The sequence below is a fragment of the Sceloporus undulatus genome, chromosome 2 (genome assembly GCF_019175285.1).
Source record: "Sceloporus undulatus isolate JIND9_A2432 ecotype Alabama chromosome 2, SceUnd_v1.1, whole genome shotgun sequence".
Classification (NCBI taxonomy): domain Eukaryota; kingdom Metazoa; phylum Chordata; class Lepidosauria; order Squamata; family Phrynosomatidae; genus Sceloporus; species Sceloporus undulatus.
The window spans coordinates 272,314,016-272,323,139 of record NC_056523.1 but is presented as its reverse complement, the minus strand read 5'-3'; positions in this window follow the sequence as shown (position 1 = coordinate 272,323,139).

Sequence of the window (9,124 nt, the reverse complement as noted above, 5' to 3'; positions counted from 1 at the left end):
CGACGACGATTGCAAAAGTAAGAGCTTCTGGGGTTTTGTTTGTTTGTTTTTTAAAAAACAGGTTTTATTTTAAAATGTGGCAATTTTTCCCTGGAACAGCAAACATTATTTTTTAAAATTTAAAATGCCAATTCACAAAGATAAAATCCTTGATTATTACACTCATATTTTAGGAAGCAGAGCTAAGGTTGAGACTGTGGATGATGTCGGTGCCATGTAGCAACCCTGCAGTATACTCCAGTGTTGTTATCCAGGTTCCTAGTGTGTTGGATTTTTAAAAACAGAAAATTTTATTTATTTTATTATATTTATTTGTATCCCACTTTTTTCCTAGGACTGGGACTCACAGTGGCTTCACAGCATTAAAAACAATACAATTAAAAACATTTTTAAAAGTACATTAAAAAGGAATTCAATTATTATGGTATTAAAACAGATACAGTCGGCCCTTCTTATACACAGATTTTTAATACACGGATTCAAGCATCTACGGATTGAAAATGTTCCAAAAAAATATAAATTTCAAATATCAAACCTTGATTTCCCATTTATTTTTTTAAATAAGGGACACTATTTTGCTATATCATTATATTTAATGGGACTTGAGCATTCACGGATTTTGTTATCCACGGGGGGATTTTGGAACCAAACTCCAGCATATAACAAGGGTCCACTGTAGTTATTAAAAGAATAAAACATGTTTTAAAAATATAAAACTATATATAGAGAAAAAAACTATATCAAATTTTTAAAATGGTCCAATATCCCAGCCTGTCCTTATAGCAATTCCTTAAACGCCTGTGTGAACAGGTAGGTCTTTACCTGTCGGAGGAAGGCCATCAAGGAGGGAGCCGTTCTGATCTCCCTGGGCAGGGAGTCCCAGAGTCTAGGGGCAGCCACCGAGAAGGCCCTCCTTCGCGTCCCCACCAAACGTGTTTGTGATGGTGTTGGAACGGAGAGAAGAGCTTCTCCAGAGGATCTCAGAGTCTGGGCTGGTTCATACCAGTAGAAATGGTCTGCCAAATAGTGTGGACTTGAGCCAAATAGGGCTTTGTAGGTAATAACCAGCACCTTGAATTGTACCCGGAAACAAACTGGCAGCCAATGAAGCTGTTTCAACAGGGGCGATGTATTGTCTCTGTAATCTGCCCCTGTTAACAGCCTGGTAGCAGTTCTTTGAACCAGCTGAACTTTCCGAACACTTTTCAAAGGCAGCCCCATGTAGAGCCCATCACAGTAGTCCAAATGTGATGTTACCAAGGCATGTACCACCATGGCCAGATCTAGCTTCTCAAGGAATGGGAGCAGCTGGCACACAAGTTTTAAATTAATTATAATTTATTAATTGTATATGTAATTGTTTTTGTAATGCTTGCTGGTGTTGGTGTTGGTGTATGTCTTCAAATTGATTCTGATTTATAGTGACCTAAAGGCAAACCTCTTGTGGGATTTTCTCTGTGACATTTATTCATAATGGCTTCTTATTGCCTTCCTCTCAATCTGAGAGTGTGTGACTTCCCCAAAGTTGTCCAGTGGGTTTTCATGGCTGAGTCAGTAGTAGAACCCTGGTGTACCAGAGATGTAGTTCAATATGTGTCTATATATCTTGAAGAGAGCCTACAGTCTCCTATTGCTTATTTTATTGTATGGCTCGGACAGTGCAGACTTCATAACTTCAATATCAGGTCATTTTTACCCTTCTTTCTCTTCTGTTGACCACACTATTTGTAAAATTGTCCCTGAAGAAGAGGTGTAGTAACCTTACTTGCTCAAATGTTGCTCTTTATTTTTTAACCTCTGAGCTGGCCTAATTAAGCTATTGCCCTCATATAGATATGAGAATCATCTATATATGGCTTAGACAACAGAACATGGGGTGGGCTAAGAGGATAATCACAATTCTACATTAATTGATGAGAACATCCAATGACTGCTGCCTGGGGTGAAGAGAACCAGGAGAAAAACTGAAGATATCAGCTGTAGGTGAAAAGACTGATAATAAATAATAAGCCCTGCTCCTCCCTTCACACATTAGCATGAGGGGGGAGGGCATGAACAATGTGTTGATGTGCACATGGTGAAATTCAATAAAGGGTAAAATTCAGATACCTGATCTTGGAAATATTCAAAATGGAACTGGAACAAGGAAGAGGAGGCAATGTCCTGAAGATAGAAGATGGTAGCTGCTATGAACTTAAAAGTTTCTATAAGAAATAACATATACTGTATTTTCTGGCGTATAAGACTACTTTTTAACCCAGGAAAATTTTCTCAAAAGTCAGAGGTCGTCTTATACACTGAGTGTCGTCTTATAGGGCTGAAACTTCTGAGCCAGACTGGAAAATCTGTGGTCGACGCATATGGTGGGGGGAACTCAAAAATGTCCGCGGCCGCATACCCTCCATATGTGGTGACCATATGAAAGCAGCAAGAGCGGCACTGTACAAGTATGGTAGAAGAAAATCTTGGAGACAGGGAGGGCTGGGAAGGCTGGGCAGGCAGGGAGAGCTGACCAATACAAGCAGGCTTTGTATACAACAGGTTTTCCTGCTAAGTACCTGCATGTCATAAGCATTTGAATTAAAATTACCATATTGAAATCAAATCTGATGTTTTTTAAATTTTTATTTGGTGTGTGTTGGAAGAGGGGTGGTCTTATACGGTGAGTATATCCCAAACTCTATATTTTAACTGGAAAAGTTGGGGGTCGTCTTATACGTCCAGTCGTCTTATACGCCGGAAAATACGGGTAATAATGTTTTGTATTTTTGAAGCAACCTGTTACTAGAAATATGAGATATGGGTGAAAGAAGGAAGATAAAATGAGAGTTTGTTTTAAGGAGAATTGGAATGTCTTTGTTGATTTAAAAAGATAATTAAACTTCTCTGCAAATATGCAAAGCTATGAGATAACATGGCAGAGATATTTTTGGTTGCTGCTATCACCGTTACTTCCAAATGAATTATAACTTATGCCACACAAATAGTGTAAAGAGAAATATCCAGTAGCAATGGCAGCATTCATAGAAGATAATTCACTTTATTCATATTTTTAGTATTTAATTTATTTGATTTTTATTCTGTCTTTTTCCCACTTAGAATCCAAAGCAGTCAACAACACATTTTTTTAAAAAAAAGCTAAAACAATATGTGGTACAAACATTTTAAAAGTCAATCCAATTAAAACATGAAAGTAAAACAATTCTAAATATACAAAGCACACATTATGAGTGTGCCATATTTTTTTCTACCCCAACCAGTTAAAGGCTAAAGGGTTCTTTGGATAAGCAGGTCTTTGCCTGCTGGCAAAAAGAGAACAGAGAGGTCCAAGCATCCCTTTGGATGAAATTCTGTATCCCAGGAACTATGTTGAATTACTAAAATTTTGGATAATTCAATCACTTGCAAAAATATTCAACTGCTTTATATCTACTTACTTCTCTCATCTTAAAAAAAAAAGATGGAAACTATTTATATTATCACCCTCCCCTTAAAAAAAGTGACCTTTTCAGCTAAAAATGGTTATATTGGAGTAGAACATCTCTCATATTCATACAGTATTGCTACATTCATTTCACTCTGGCCTTCAGTTTTAAGTAACTGAGATATCAATTGAGAAAGGTAAATTCTCTTTATCTATGTATTATTCACTAGGGCTTGCTTCTTTAACACAGTGAAAAATAACTATTTGGTAGCTTTCAGTTTCAGCAGGAGCTACCTCTTTTTCATACTTCTTAAGCTATTCTGTGAAGAATGCTATTTTAAATGATATCAGGAGATGGGAGAAACAATAATCAAGACAAATTTCCTTTAAATAGCCATTGGCCTCTTCATAAAGATTAATCCTGTGCTGTTTGAATTTTGCTGAAAAGGAAAGATTACAATTTCATTGGTAATGATCTCACCACTATATTATTTTCTTCTCTGTTATTGTTAAAGGGTAAAACATCCTAAGCCATGCCTTCTGCAATCATTATTATTTTCTGCCAATGCTAGACTGTTGTCTAAGGAAGACACTAGGTTTTAGTTCTTGATAAAATAAGTCTGAGCTATTGAGATGTTTTAGAAATTCATACAGTTTGCATTTCAAGACCCTGAACACAAATTCAAATCATAGCCATGCTTTTGAAATTACCACATTTCTTCATCAAAGAAGATATTCCAAAAATGGGGGAAGAAAGGTTAATTTGCTGTTATTCATCTCAGTTTATAGAATTGTTGTTTATAAGATTTGGCCCTCTCACTTGATCTCCGGTAAGGTACGATGTGGTTTTTTTACCAGCCATAGAAATAAGGCTCATTGAGATCCATGGCATTTATTCACAGGTAATTATAGCATGCAGCCAAAATTGTTGTGTAGTGGGTTAATTATTTGTTGGCTGTATATATGAGAGAAAGGGAGACAGAGACAGAGAGCGCACGCATGTGTGCATATGCACATATCAATTTAAGTCACCTGTCAACTTATGCTGACCCTATGAATTTCACAGTTTTCTTAGGCAAAGAATGCTTACAGGTGGTTTTTTCCCCCATTCCTTCCTTTAAAACATAGCCTATAGCACTTGATATTTGTTGGCAGTCTACTATCTAAGTACTAAGCAGGGTTGACCTTGATTAGCTTCTAAGATCAGACTATATCAGGTAAGTTAAAGTACCCGTTCAAATGATTAAGACATTGGTTCCATTGATTGCAAGATTGGCAGGTTGGCAGTTTGAGGCCTGGGTGCCGCATGATGAGGTGAGCTCCCATCACTAGTCTTAGCTTCTGCGAACCTAAAAGTTCAACAGCATGCAAATGCAAGTAGATAAATAGGTACTACTTTGGTGGGAAGGTAAACAGCGTTCTGTGCAATCATGCTGGCCACATGATCAGAAAGTAATCTTTGACAATGCTGGCTCTTCGGCTTAGTAACTGAGATGAGCACCACCCCCTATGGTCGGACATGACTTGACCACCTTGTCAATGGGGAATACTTTTATCTTTTTTTTATATAAATGATGGCATGCAATTGTAAAGGCAGCATTCAGTGTACTGTATAGTCTGTTATTTCTGCACACAGCAATTTCTGATTTATATTTGGGAGTGTTTGCAATATATGGTGGTAGAGCTTTGCTTTTTGAATAGTTCTTTTGTCAATAAGAATACACAGAGTTGATTTTAAAACTGTCTTGACTTTTGTGATAAAAATTAATGCAGTATAAAGCAAAGAGAAATGGTAGTGATGGCTATTGATCTGTGATATTAAAGCAGATGTGATGCAGGCATTCCATCAAATGTTGGATGGTATACAATCAAGTATGTTCCCAGTGTCTGAAGGGAAATATCTTGGACCTTGGTTTACCATCCAGTGAAAAGTAGGCCTGAGAACTGTTCAAAGTTTAATAACTTTTAGAACATTGGGAAGGACCAATAAGCAGTATTGCTGGAGTTTTAAAATGATTTAGAAGCTGTGAGATACAATCTTTGCAGTGTTTCTCCTATTGTGCTAGCTGTTGTTTAATGGTTGAAAATGCCAGTTGTGCTCAGAAATATGTATGCTTAAATCCAGCAGAATGCATGCGTAAATCAGGTGACTGTTCAAGCAATAGACAGGAATCCAAGTCCTCAAATTGCTTCATGCAGAAAAGAACTACTAAGTAAGGCTTTACGGAGACTTTTTCCTAAGAATTTGCAGTCGCTTCTCTAGCTCACTTAGTCCTGGTTGATATTTACAGAAGTGAGGCCTCTGCTGTTTTATATTGACACACTGACTACATATAGTCTGACATTAAGCATAATAATAATAATAATAATAATAATTGGACCCCGCCTCCTCTGTATGGATCGAGACGGGTAACAATAAACAAAAACAATAAAGTCAAACGAGCCGTCCGTCTATCACCCCCTCTGGAAACATTTAAAAAGAGGCGTAAAACCTTCCTCTTCTGTCAAGTCTTCCCCTCTGGAAAATGAAGTCATGTACTCTGATCCCATTGACTCTCTACCTCACCCTATGATTGATTGAATGATTGTTTTTAGATTGTATATTGTATTTAGTGCTCTTGGTTTTTACTATTTATGATGTTTTTTGTAATTGGTTTTAAACTCTATGTAAATAACCGCTTTGATCTTTTTGGAAAAGGCGGTATATAAATACAATTTATAATTATAGTTATATTATTGTTATTATTATTATAAACATGTCTATCAATGTTATGCCCAAGATTGTAAGGGCAACCTGTTTATCCTGAGAGCGTGTGATGAGAACTCTCCCTCAGTGGACCTATTCACAGCAAGGCTGAAAAAGACACTGAGACACCAAATTTTTGGTTTTAAACACCATGCATGTAACATTTATTGAATCACACAAGTAACACACAACCATTGATTATCAAGAGCTTTCTCACTCACACATTCATACAATACTCACACACACTTCCCTTCCGCCGAACATGATCAGTTGTTTCTCGAAGGCTGGGATGACACCGTTGCCGCGGTTTGGTGCCAACAAATGGAGATGAAAGTCCAGGATCTTTATACTTTTCCTTCTCCTCACTCTTGGGCTGCTGGAATCTTGCAATATTGCAGCCCATTACTCAACTTCCATTCCTCTTCTGGGAGAACTGACAGGTTGTTCAGTTCAGTCCGTGTTCAAAGCAATTCGTTCTGTTCAAAGTTCTCCATTGTCCTGTCAGTTCCTTCATCATGGCGACTCAGGAGATAAGGTTCTTCCCGGTCATGGTTCGTCACACCTGGACGGCACCCCGCTTCAGCTTCCAAGTTTTAACCTTTCCTCGCCCGGTTGCCAAATACCTTCGTCACATCAGTGCTTTGCGCGGAACCATCTTGTTTGTTCCTTTAGCTATGTTTAAAGCACAATTCCTTGGTTCTTCGGTTCTCAGCTCTGGGTTTAAGTCAGAACCCTCTTCGTCTTACATCAATAGTTAAAAGCATCACAGGACATAGAATCATAGAATCATAGAATCGTGAGATTGGAAGAGACCACTAGGGCCATCCAGTCCAACCCCCTGCCATGCAGGAAATCACAATCAAAGCATCCCTGACAGATGGCCATCCAGCCTCTGTTAAAGACCCCAAGGAAGGAGACTCTATCACCCTCCAAGGAGTGCATTCCACTGTCGAACAGCCCTTACTGTCAGGAAGTTCCTCCTAATGTTCAGTGGAGGAATCTCTTTTCCTTTAACTTGCATCAATTGTTCCGGGTCCTGTCGCTCTGGAGCAAGCAGAAGCTTGCCCCTCTTCAACATGACATCCTTTCAAATATTTAAACAGGGCTATCATATCACCGTCGTAACCTCTTTTCTCCAGGCTAAACATCCCAGCCCTAAGTCGTTCCTCATAGGGCATGGTTTCCGAGACCCTTCAGCATTTTCACCCTCCTTTGGACACGCTCCAGTTTCTCAATGTCCTTTCTGAATTGTGGCGCCCAGAACTGGACACATATTCTAGGTGGGGCCTGACCAAAGCAGAATAACAGTGGCACTATTACTTTCTCTGATCTAGACACTATACTTTTATTGATGCAGCCTAAAATTGCATTGGCCTTTTTAGCTGCTGCATCACACTGTTCACTCATGTTCAACTTGTGGTCTACTTGGACTCCTAGATCCTTTCACACGTAGTTTCATTCAGCCAGGTGTCACCCATCCTAGAACTGTGCATTTTATTTTCCGTGTTGAATTTCATTTTGTTAGCTTGGCCCAGCTTTCTAGTCTATCAGGTCCATTTTGAATCTTGATCCTGTCCTCTGGGGTATTAGCTATCCTCCTAATTGGTGTGGTCATCTGAAAATTTGTTAAGTATGCTCCCAATTCGGTCATCCAGGTCATTGATAAAGATGTTGAATAGCACTGGGCCCAGGACAGAGCCCTGTGGGACCCCACGGTCACTTCTCTCCAGGATGAAAAGGAGCCATTGTTGAGCACCCTTTGGGTTCAGCACGGTCAACCAGTTACAAATCCATGTAACAGTTACCTTGTTCTAGTCCACATTTTACAAGCTTGCTGTTCAGAGGAGTCATGGGAAACCTTGTCAAAGGCCTTACTGAAATCAAGATATACTATATCCACACAGCATTCCCTTCATCTACCAAGCTGCTAATTTTATCATCAAAGAAAGAGATAGTTTGGTCTGGCATGATTGTTCTCTCTGAAACCCATGTTGGAGTTTTTGTGAGTATGGAATTGCCTTCTAGAGTTCACAACTCTTGTTTAATTATCTGCTCCAGAATCTTTCCTGGTATTGATGTCAGACTAACTGGACGATAATTGTTGGGATCCTCTTTTTTTTCCCCTTTTTGAAGATGGGGACAAACGTTTGCCCTCCGCCTGTCTGCTGGATCTCTCCTGTTTTCCAGGAGTTTTCAAAGATTATTGACAATGGCTCCGATATTACATTTGCCAGTTCTTTTAATAACCCTTGGATTGGAGTTGCATCTGGTCCCGGAGACGTTAAATTCATTTAGATTAACAAGGTGTTCCTCTACTATCTATATCTCTTTACTTATTCTGTGCTGAAATTCCCCTATTCTGTCCTCTGATCCATTATCCTCAGGTGAGCACCCTTTGCCTTTTCTGAGAAGACTGAGGCAAAGAAGGTGTGTGAGTAATTCTTTGCCTTTTCTCTCTGTCCCCTGTTAACATTTTGCCATCCTCTCGACGCAGTGGCCCTACCATTTCCTTCTTCTTACTTTTGCTGGCGGACATATCCAAAAAAGCCCTTTTTTTGTGTCTTTAACCTGCTCTAGCAAGCCGGAGTTCATTCTGCGCTTGAGCTTTTCTGACTTTTCTATTAGATCTTAGTTCCCCAATCTCCCTCCCGCACCAAAAATACCATTAAAAACAATTCCCAATAAAATGGTTAATAAAATACATTGAGATCAAAGGCTCATGAGTTACAGCTAAACAAACAGAGAGTGAAAATCTGAGGAGATCAAGTTTGGGAAGGCCTGCCGGAGAGATCCATTTTTATTGCTTCTTAAAGGCCCCAAAGAAGTTTAGACGGCGGATCTCATCCGTGGTAGTTCCATTCCAGATTTTGGCATTTAATATTTTTTATTTTAAATCACTCAAATACACAACTAAATAGCTTATATGACATAAACCAGTGAGTATAGAGGGGGAG